This window comes from Canis aureus, chromosome 9, assembly GCF_053574225.1.
Source record: "Canis aureus isolate CA01 chromosome 9, VMU_Caureus_v.1.0, whole genome shotgun sequence".
Lineage (NCBI taxonomy): Eukaryota > Metazoa > Chordata > Mammalia > Carnivora > Canidae > Canis > Canis aureus.
The window spans coordinates 9582865-9594892 of record NC_135619.1 but is presented as its reverse complement, the minus strand read 5'-3'; the positions used below and the strand labels follow the sequence as shown (position 1 = coordinate 9594892).

At 39.1% G+C, this 12028-nt stretch overlaps 1 long non-coding RNA gene across 27 annotated transcripts in view; it reads right to left on the bottom strand.

The window, feature by feature from the left end:
* The window catches only part of LOC144320379 (uncharacterized), a 261658-nt gene that overhangs the window by 211458 nt on the left and 38172 nt on the right, over positions 1–12028 (bottom strand). For 5 of the 27 annotated variants that reach the window (XR_013385893.1, XR_013385896.1, XR_013385889.1 and 2 more), the window contains one exon: positions 2686–2720. The exons of 18 other annotated variants lie outside the window; for them this stretch is intronic. This is a non-coding gene — a long non-coding RNA (uncharacterized LOC144320379). Of the gene's footprint in view, positions 1–2685; positions 2721–7948; positions 8463–12028 lie in introns of those variants that run through there. 4 more of the 27 variants (XR_013385884.1, XR_013385899.1, XR_013385910.1 and 1 more) reach the window with 1 other exon arrangement.

The following is a 12028-nucleotide window of genomic DNA, read 5'->3' as shown; positions in this document are numbered from 1 at the left end:
AAATAACACATCTAACACCTAGTTACTGGCATTACTAACTGTAGACCTCTTCTCCAATGCTATTTCATTTATGCAACAGCTATCCACTGAATGCCTTCTCCATGTACTGGAGCAAAGATAAATAGAAGCATCCTGTTCACCAAAAGCCCACAGTACAAAAGGAAAATCACAACTGCAAATAATATAACCCAACTAACAAGTCCTTCAGCTGTGGGTTACCATACTCCCCTTTATATTTAAATGAACTCATTTAAGCTCCTATCATGTGTATACTGGAAATCATTGTCTTCTTTCCCATCTATTGGTTTCTCTGAAAGTTCATGTTTTTCTCCTCAAGTTTTGCTGCAATTTCCTGCTTTTGATGAATTGTGTTTCATCTTTTATGCGTTTCATCTTTCCCAAAGCATCCGTAAATGGAAGACCTTAATATTTATCTTACTTTCTAAAAAGTTGGGAATGGTGAATGGGTATTAAGTGAGAACTACAGTTCCTTGGATCTCTTGGTTGTAATCAATAAGAAAAAAAATGAAGTCAAATAGTGCTAAACTGTTCATTAATTCAATAGTGCATTATTGATCCAGGCATTGGGGAATTAGTAATGAAAAAATAGTAAAAAAAAAAAAAAAATCTTGGGAAGATGAATTTTTCTTGGGGGACAAAAATAACCAATATGATCATTAATATAAGCAGTGATCATATCAGAGACAACATTAGGGGAGAGGAGGGCACAAGGCATGGTTCGTCTATTTATTTATTTATTTATTTATTTATTTATTTATTTATTTATTTATTAATTATTTTAGTTAATCTGTTAAATATGTGGCATTTAAGAGAAACTTGAAGGAACTGAAGAAGTGAGCCATGGGAACATTTTAAAGACAAGAGTTCTAAGCAGATGAAACAGCAACATAGAGACAATGAACTTGGCAGATTTGAAGAAAAGCAAGGAAGCCAGTGTGACACACCAGGAAAGTAGTATATAAGATCTGGACTATAACTGAGGTCCATATCAGACAGAGGCTAGTGAATGGACTTGGGCTTTTACAGATGTATAACTTTATGACTGAAGACTGTCTTGCTTTAATTATAACTTTAGAGAATCACTACAGTTACTCATTAGAGAAAAGGATGGCAAGAGTAGAAGCTGAGAGGCATTTGGGAGCCTATGGTTATAAACCAAGAGAGAGATAATGTGGGTTTAGATTAGGGTAGTAGTGACAGAAATAATTAAATGGTGAGAGTCTGGATATATTTTGATGGAAAAACTCTCAAAATTTGCTAATAGATTACATGTGGGTTATAAGAAAAAAAGGGTAAAAAGTGGGAGGACAAAGACATCACTTGACAAAATTAGAAAAAAAAGGAATAAAATCAATAGAAAAATTAGCAACAAAATATATAGAAATCTGTTGTGTCTCTATAGACTGATAATAAACTATCACAAAAACAACTATCACAAAGAACATTTTTTAAAAATCCCATTTACAAACTGTTCAAAAAGAAAATATCTAGGAATAAATCTAACCAAGGAGGTGAAAAACCTGCACTCTAACAACTATAAGACATTGGTGGAAAAAAACTAAAAACAATACAAATTAATGAAAAGAAATACCATTCTCTTGGATTGGGAGAATATTGTTAAAGTGTTCATACTACTGAAAATCTACAGATTCAATACAATCCCTAGAAGTAGAACAAATAATTCCCAAATTTGTATGAAACCACAAAAGACCCTAATAGCCAAAGTAATCTTGAGAAAGACTAAAGCTAGAGGCACCATGCTCCCAGATTTCAAACTATACCATAATTATAGTAATCAAATCGGTATAGTACTGCCACAAAAACAGACATGTAAATCAATGGAACAGAATATGGAGCCAAAGATTATATGGTCAATTAATCTACAACAAAGATTATATGGTCAATTAATCTACAACAAAGGAGCAAGAATATACAATGAGGAAAAGATAGTCTCTTCAATAAATGGTGTTAGGAACACTAGACAGCTATATGCAAAAGAATGAAAGTGAATCACTTTCTTACATCATATACAAAAATAAACTCAAACTGAATTAGACTTAAATCTAATACCTGAAGTCATAAAACTCCTAAAAGAAAATACACTAAGCCTTTTGACACTGGTCTTATTGATGTTTTTTGTATTTTTCTCCTCAGGCAAAAACAACAAAAACAAAAATAAAGAAATGGGACCACATTAAACCAAAAAACTTTCACACAGCAAAGTAAACTATGATCAAAAAGAAAAGGCAACCAACTAAACAGAAGAAGATATTCACAAATGACAGAGCCAAAAAGGGGTTAACATCCAAATTATGTAAAGAACTCCTAAAAGTAGGTATCAAAACAAACAAACAAACAATCCAAGTAAAAAAATGGGCAGAGAACCTGAATAAACATTTTTCTAAAGAAGACATACAGATGGCCAACACACACATGAAGAGATGCTCAACATCACTAGCAATCAGGTAGACGCAAATAAAAGTCACAATGAGGTATCACCTTACACCTGTCAAAAAGGCTGTTATCAAAAAGACAAGAAATAACAAGAGTTGGCAAAGCTGTAGAGAAAAGAGGACCCTCGTGTACTGTGGGTAGGGATGTAAATTGGTGCAGCCCTATGGAAAACAATATGGAGGTTCCTAAAAAATGTAAAAATAGACCTACCATATGATCCACCAATTCCACTGCCTGGTATTTACCTGAGGAAAATAAAAACACTAATTTGAAAAGGCATATACACCCTATGTTCATTGCAACATTATTTACAATAGTCAAGACATGGAAACTACATAGATGGCTATTGACAGATGAATGGATAAAGGAAATGTGAGATATATATATATAAATAAATATATATATATGGATATTATTCTGTCATAAAAAAGAATGAAATCTTGCCATTTGTGACAACATGAATGGGCCTAGAAGACATTACGCCAAATAAGGTAAGTCAGACATGGAAAGACTGATATACGATATTTTTTCATTTATAGAATCTAAAAAACCAAAACACATAAACATACAAAACAAAACAGAAACAGACTGATGGTTGCCAGAAGGGAGGCAAGGTAGGGGGATGGCTGAAATAAGTGAAGGGTATTAAGAGGTACAATCTTCCAGTTTTACATAAGTAAGACATACAGATATAATACATGGCAGGTAATATTGTCAATAATATTGTAACAACTTTGCATGGTGACAGTTGGTAAACACACTTACTATGGTGACCATTTCATAGTGCATGGAAATACTGAGTCACTATGTTGTACATCTGAAACTAATACAATATGGTAAATCAATTATTCAATTAAATGAATCAATAGATCCATAAATAAAATTGGTAATGCTATAGGAGAAGTTTATTTCGAAGGGGGAGAATTGAGTTTGGTTTTATTCAATAAATGAGATTCACTGGGTCATCTAACTAGAAATCTACACCAGAAGTGTAGAAGGCTTCAAGATTAGTTTATATAGGTCGTTTGATCTTAGTGATTAAATTAAGTCATCAAATACTAATTTTTTTCTTTCCATTCTTCCATCTCTGTTATTCACAGTCAGTCTTCCAAAGGATGACTTCCCATATGATCAATGGATAACTGCCATCAGAAATTGGAACTCTGTCTCCACATGCAGTAGGACAGGAAGAGCAATTCTCACAACCATAAGACAAAAAAGTCTTGAGTGTCTGCTAAATAGATCTTTCCTAAACCAACCCCTGTGCCTCAGAAAATGTCAGGAAACTTGTTAAACCTGAATTAAGTCTACACTACTTTCAAACTAATCACCATCTAAATGGTATTATGGGATTACCTGATTGTTTAGACCAATATGCTGAGAAGAAAGCTTAATCCTATCTAAACCAACCGGTTGCTACATAATCAGGGAAGAGTGAAAGAGACATAAAGACAGGCACAACACACCCAAGGAAAGGCACAGAAGAGGGATCCTTGGGGTGGCTCAGTGGTTTAGCAACTGCCTTTGGCCCAGGGCGTGATCCTGGAGTCCCAGGATTGAGTCCCACATCAGGCTCCCTTCATAGAGCCTGCTTCTCCCTCTGCCTGTGTCTCTGCCTCTCTCTCTCTCAGTCTCTCATGAATAAATAAATAAAATCTCTAATAAATAAATGTGCAGAAGAGCAAGTGACTTAATATTAAGTACTGGATGCAACCATTCTTATAAGCCCTTTGGCAATTCCTATCCTAGGGAAATCTCACTGGCTGGTTTTTGTTTTTATGGTTTTTTTTTAACTGAGGTTCCCCAACACAATGAGTTCCATGTTTGTATAACTTTCTTTCCTTCAAAAATTTTCTCATATCTCCTCTTCATATTACTTCTCAGGCTCCCTAAACCCCTCTCCCTCATGTTACCACCAGGATATTCAAAATCCCCATAACCTGTCACTTCATTATGCAGAAAATTAGTTTCATGCCAGTTTTGCATATATACAAATTCATTAAGGTGGTCTGTTAAATGAAAGACTGTTCACTCCAAATATAAACTCTTTAGCAGAAGCATTTACAGACGTTTTGAAATTGGGTCTTTTTCCTTTAAATATACGCAAGTTTTTATTCTTCTCCTATCAAGCTCTGTGGGTGAGAAGTAGCTATATGGACAGATACAAATTGCTTTAGAAAACAGAAATAACAAGACAAGTAGGATTATGTGAGTTTATCTGAGAATTTATTGTATTTACTGTTTTAAATAGTTTACCCCTTTTTCACAAAAATTACTCAGTGAATCAGAAATGCTAAATAAGGTATGTACAAAATGCTATAATAGTTAAGTGAAATAGCATCTAATTCTGCCCAGCATGGTGATAAGAATGGGTATTAAGGATCTTTTAGACAGTATTGAAGCTACTACAGTTTCCATGAGACAAAACTGTATTCTAGAAATATATCTCTAACAGTTAAAGAGGAGCAACTAGGAAGTTGATGAGTAAAACTAGATCCCACACAGTCAGTTAGGAAGCTACGGCAGTAGCCTAGCAAAGATAGAATGAGGAATTGGCCCACAACACTGACAGCTGGAAAGAGGCCCCAGCTCAAAGATAGTCACGAAACTGAAAATTATTATGCCATCTCCCCAGTATTTCATATAAAACGTACTATAGCAATATGAGGTGATATCTTTGGAAGCCTAAAGATTGAATAAACAATTTTTTATTTTGTCACTTTCTTTTGGAACTTGTTATTTTGTCAATATCTTTTTTCTTCCTCCATTAACAACACCTGAGTTTTACTTCCAGGGAAATGCTCTTTTCCCATTAGATACTAGTTAGAGCAATCAATAGGATCCGTTTTCTTCCATATTGTTCAGTTTAGACCAGTAAGATAGATCTCTGAAATCTGAGAGTGGGAGTGGGAAGGAAGGAATGAAGATGATCATCAGCAACACCTGATGAGACTGTCTATTCGTTGTTACTACCAGAATTCAAAAAGCTGCCCTGATGTTTAGATTTTAGATTTTTCAGACTTTAAGTAACAGATTCTTATTTCTCCCTCCCAAGAAATTACTTTCTGTCTATGTAAGCTAGGATAGGTTTCTATTTCTAACAACAAAAGCAGCCTAATTAGCACATAAGTATGGTAAAAATCAAATGAGCCGAAACAAAACAGGGCTAAGAATCCCAATCCCCTAATACTTCGTTCAGTAGCTTTTCTACAATGTCATGTAAATATTTAAATATTCATTATGAAAATGTTCTTCAGACATAAAAAATATAGTATCTAATGGAAGTGTTTTAACACTAGAATAAATTATAAAGAAGGATACAATAACAGGTTTAGATCCTATGAGACAATGGCAAAGAACAAACTGGGTATTACACATGCTAGGACTTTATGACAGCATATCTGACCTTAGCCATTTCTGAGAATTATATTAAAAAAACTGAGTAAATAGAACACAGTCTTGGGGGTCTGGAAGGAATGGACCACAGGCCAAGTGCTTGGACCTTATCATCAGAACAATCTGGGAATTTCTGAGCTTTCACTGTAGCTACTGCAAAATTCTATTTTGTGGTTTGTGGGTAAATTAGAGAACCTTCAATCAAGGCTTTAAATTGGAGGTTTTGCAAATAATAGAAAGCATAGCTGAATAGATTTAAAACCATCTTCCTGGTTCACTGAGTGTGCAAGAATAAAATTTAATGGAACGGGGAAGCTCCTTTCTGCTCAGTTTGCCCCCAAGTTTAGGTGGTGATCAAACTCCTGTGACCGTACCTTGATCTTTCTGGCTTCTCAGAGATGAAGGAATTCTGTAATTTATCTGCTAAGTAGGGAATATGGCTCCTTCCACAGTAAAGATCAAACTGAAACTTACAATACAGGAGCTATTAGAAGGGGGAGGAAAGATGAATTCAAAGAGAAACAGACCAACAGACTGAACAATCCTGAAAGCTGACACATATCAGTGCGAAAAACATTGGCAGATTGCCAGACAGTATTTCGGAAGAAGATATTCAAGTATAGAAGAGCTAACTTTGGAATGAGAAAAGGCAGTTGAGTGGAGGAAAATCAAAACAAAATGGGTCAAGGGGGGGAAATGTAAAATAATCAGAGTTAAATTCAAGAAGAGACAGTGACAGTCCCTTTGCTTTCATAAAAATACCAACGACAAAACAAGTTAAGTTTTCCTTTTCTACTTACTGAAAAATTACTAAGGATGAAAATCCATCACAACTAAGCAACAACACTGATGATTTCTTTGATTTAGTAGATGGTGGCCTAATCAACAAGACGAATTAAAGAACACTGGTAAATAACGTGCAGTTTCCTTCACCCTGACCACACAGGCTTGGGACTAGAGGCCACGACCTCCCATTGATGTAGTCTCCAAAGCCCCGTTGGTAGAGGTGACCTTTTTGTTTTTCCTCATAAAGTCATGTCACTTAGATCCTAAACAAACCGCAGAAGGGCTGAGCACGAACCAATGGGTCCCCTCACGAGCTGGGAACCCAGTCTCGGGCTCCTGCCAGGTGCGCGTCCCTCCGCCGCCGCCAGGTTCTCCCTCCCACGGACCCACCCGCCTCGGGGACCCGACCCGGGGGCCCAGCGAGGAGGGGCCCCGAGGGACGAGGGCCGTGGTCCCCTCCCTCCCCAGCAGAGGAAAGCTCAACGCCAATACGGAAAAGGAAAGCGAGGCCTAAAGCAAACCCAAGGAGAGGGGCGGCACCGCGGCCGGACGGCGGTGCCCGCAAGGGTACAGGGCGGGGCCCGCAGCGTCAACTTCTGCGTCTGGAGCCGGCCCTGGCTTGGCCTCGCCGTCCTCACTCGGCGCTCCACGGCCCAGGCGGCCTGCGCGGAGCGGGGTGCGCGGTGCGGGGTGCGGCGTGCGGGGTGCGGCGTGCGCGGTGCGGGGTGCGCGGAGCGGCGTGTGAGGTGCGCGGTGCGGGGTGCGCGGTGCGGGGTGCGCGGTGCAGCGTGTGAGGTGCGCGGTGCGGGATGCGGGGTGCGCGGTGCGGGGTGCGCGGAGCGGCATGTGAGGTGCGGCGTGCGCGGTGCGGGGTGCGCAGTGCGGGGTGCGGCGTGCGCGGTGCGGGGTGCGCGGTGCGGCGTGTGAGGTGCGGGGTGCGGCGTGCGCGGTGCGGCGTGTGAGGTGCGCAGTGCGGGATGCGGGGTGCGGGGTGCGCGGTGCGGCGTGCGGGGTGCGCAGAGCGGGGTGCAGGGTGCGGCGTGCGCGGTGCGGGGTGCGCGATGCAGGGTGTGCGGTGCAGCGTACGCGGTGCGGGGTGCGCGGAGCGGGGTACGCGGGGTGCGCGGAGCGGCCTGCGCGGAGCGGGGTGCGGGTGTGGGGTGCGCGGAGCGGGGTGCGGCGTGCGCGGTGCGGGGTGCGCGGTGTTGGGTCCTGGCGCTCACGCGGGACGTAGCACCCTTGCTCGGCTCTCCTTCCACTCTTGCACGCCGGACGTGGGACTCGACCCCGGGTCTCCAGGATGATGCCCGAGGGTAAACCGCTAAGCCACCCGGGCTGCCCCAGTCCTCGCGTTCTGAGTGGGGTTCTGCCACCCTGAAGGTGGCTCCCTGTTCCAGGGGCCGCCCGTGGAGAATGGAGGTGCAAACATCCCCCATCCCCCATCAAAGCATTCTTCTATTCCCAAGTAATCTCTAACATTGTTCTATCGTATATATGAATCTGAATGCAACAAGTAGAGGGGCCACATCTTGGTCAGGAACCAAAAGGTCAGAGGGGAGAAGAGGCAGTCCACGGGGATTTTGGGGCACGTCTTGAAGAGCCACCCTCGTAGTAGATGTTGAAGTGCCCAAAGGTGGCCACTCCTCAGCTGTACACCTTCATCCAAAAGGCCACGCAGAAATCCTCGACCTCCTGCGGCCCCTTGAACTCCAGCAGCTGCCCTTCTGCGAGCTGGGCGCCAGCAGGCTTAGCAGAAAACTGCTTATCTTCACAATGCAGGGTGGTGGGACAGCAGATCTGTATTTCTAGATTTTTTTAAAAATTATATTGTCAATGTATTTGAAAAAATTTTATTCTTACAGAATAAATAATTTGACAAGAACATTTGAACTAGTTGTGAAAAGTGTGTAACAAAAGATACCATTTATATACAGTGGAGTAACCTAATTGTATAAAAAGCAGAAGATGAAGGAAACTTCCTTGATCACCAACTGGAAAACATCTGATTTCCTATATATTGATAATTTTCTTTGTATGTGCTTATCTGGATGACCATCTGTGTAAGAGAGGTGTAATGGTATGTCATATATATGGCTTCACAGTCTTTTGGCTTTCATTCCTTAAAAACATTATTTTCTGAGCTATGTAAAATTAATAATTAAGCTGTGTAAACTATAATCCATGTTTAGCTTATAGGTACATTCAGAGTACAAGTAACAGTTTGAATGATCAAAATTGGAGAATAAAAAGTAACTTCTGCACGAAAGAACTTTAAAAAAATTCCTAGTTTGAAAACCTGAATTGGCATATGTTTATTTTGTTAGACATTTAGACTTCTTATGACCTAGCTCTATATTTGTTGAACCTTTGCTTCAACAGCATGTTTCGAATTGTTCATCTTTTTTTAAAGCATTCTTCTATTCCCAAGTAATCTCTAACATTGTTCTATCATATATATGAATCTGAATGCAATATTTAATAACTGCCATCATCATGTAAGCATATGTCAGCTATCAGAATGTGGGGTAACTAGAATTTACCATCCCTGCCAATTATATTTCTATAAGATATTGATGACCCATGTATCAAATCTATTCATGTTGCATAAAAGGGTTAGACAAGCATCATGAAAATTGGTTAGGTCCTTTGTGATTTTTGTTTTTATCATTGTTTGATGTGACATCTACTTAGGAAAATATTGTTTTAACATTTAGACCTATTTCAAACCTGCATGGAAAAGGCGTGATGAGATGGAGCAAAGTTGCTAAACTTAATTGAGCTTTTTCTAGTATAAACGATTAAAAAGTCTCCATTATTTTAATGACCAAAACTTAAAAAGATATGTAATATATAAAAAAGGTTTCAATAAATATCAATACCTTAATACCACAGATAGCTTCATCTGTAAGCAATCAGAGCTTAGCTCAACACATGAGGAGATTCATTCATGTGTTATGAATTTCTCCTGGTCCATAATCATTCTGAACTTTGGATTTATGGAGGTAAAACCTTTCACTAACTATAGGCACTTATCAGAGAAAAGTTTTTGTTGTTTTTTCTTCAGTTCTTCAAATGATCCCTATAGTAACTCCACCAAATGACTGTTTTCCAAGGTCTAAATAGAACATTACAACATGCATAATGTGTTTTTCCAATGCTGTTTTTTTTTTTCCTTCATTCAGGGAATTATCTGAAATCATACTTCCATATATTTTTAATTCTATCCCAAAAGCTCCTTCAATTTTCAATTATTTAACAGTTAGTTTACACTGAGAGGGTTTTCTTTTCTAAAATCTGCTGTTGTACAACCAGATTGTTAAAAGTCTCTAATTAAATTGTGGGTGGGTCCCAACTTTTCCCTCTCAATATGTTAAAATTATTCAAATTAGAAAGGATAGTTTGTTACACAGGTACACAGACAAATATTCCAATAATTTGGGGTCTTATTTGCTGAGCAATACTGTTTGTGGAATGCACCTACTTTTCCACTACTCCATGACACTGTGCAAGTCCCTTAACATCTCTTGTTCTCATCTTCCTTCCTTTTTTTTTTTAAGATTTTTTATTTTATTCATTAATGACACAGAGCGAGAGAGAGGCAGAGACATAGGCAGGGGGAGAAGCAGGCTCCATGCAGGGAGCCCGATGTAGGACTCGACTCAGGGACTCCAGGATCACGCCCTGAGCCAAAGGCAGACGCCCAAGCACCGAGCCACCCAGGAGTCCCTCACCTTCCTTCTTTATACAGAAGTTGAACAAGATGGTCCTTTGGGTTGTTTTAAGCTGCAACGTTTTATTCTATTCTCAAGAGCGCAGTTCTTAAATGCAGGAAGGTATTCCTTTCCTAACCTTGCATTGACAATCAAACTACTATGTGTTACACTGAAACTACTTTTTTCAAAATAGAGCTTGTTTTTTAGAACAGTCTTAGATTTACAGTATAAAAGAGAAAAAGCTGAGATGATATACAGAGTTTATTTATACCCTACAAGTAATTTCCTCATTCATACCTGTATGGTACATTTATTACAAGTGATGAACCAATGTTGAGCCATTATAATTAACTAAAGTTCATACTTTATTCCAGTTTCCTTAGTTATTGCCTTATACTCTCTTTTTGTTCCAAGATTCCATCCAGGATACTATATATTTAAGTATCGCGTCTCATTAGGCAGTTCTTGGGTGTGACAATTTTTTATTTTCTCTGTTTTGTATGACCCTAACAGTTTTGAAGGATATATATATATTAGGTAATTTGCAGGTTTTTTTTTTTTTCCTCATAGCTAGACTGGGGTTATGAGTTTTAGCAAGGAAAATCAGAGAGGTAAACTGCCATTTTATCACATCCTATCAAAGGCATATACTACCAACTTGCTTTATAACCTAAAACTGATGTTGATGCTGATGTTGATCACCTCGCTGAGGTAGTATTTGTCAGGTTTTCTCATTGTTCATTATCCTCCCCTTCCCATTTTGCCTTCCTTAGGAAAAAAGTCACTATACATATCCCACACTTAAGGAGTGGGGGGTTTATACGCCCTCTCCATGAAGGCAAAGAATCTACATAAATTATTTATAATTCTTCTAAAAAGGAGATTTGTCTCTTCTACCCTATTTATTTATTTATTCAATCATATTTATACCATCATGGACTCATGGGAATTTATCTTATACTCTGGATTACAATCTAATCCTTTATTTATTTTGTTGCTCAAATTTTTCTAGCTTTAGCCATTTGCAATACTTTCAGTTGGCTTTCTTATCCCTTGAACAAACCTCATCAATGTAGGTTTCTGTTTTGTTAGTTTTGTTTTGGGCATTTCCTTAGTTCAGGCTGCTACGATAAAGGCTACCACGGGCTAGGTAGCTTATAAACCACAGAAATTTATAACTCACAATTCTCGAGGCTGGAAGTCTAAGGTCAGGGTATGAGCACAGTTGGGTTCTGGTAAGGAACCTCTTCTGGGTTGTAGACTGCCAACTTATTGTATTCTCACATGGCAGAGAGAGAGCTACTACCTCTCCTGCCTCTTTTCATAAGTGCAGTAATCCATTTAAGGGCTTCACTTTCATGTCCTAATAGCCTCCCAAAGGCCCACCCTCTAAATAACATCACATTGAGGATTATATTTCAACATATAAATTTGGGGGAGACACAAACTTTCAGTCCATTACACTTCTCTATGTTCTAGCACTGTGTGATGCTCCAGACTCATATAATTCCTGATCCAATCTTAGAATCAACCATTTATCCAAGAAGCTCTGGTTCCTCTTATTGGTGATAGTATTAGAAACCAAAATCTGGGTACTAGATATCCTTGCTGTTACTGGATGTCATTGTTTTGAGGATCTCTCAATTGCCAGGTTAAAA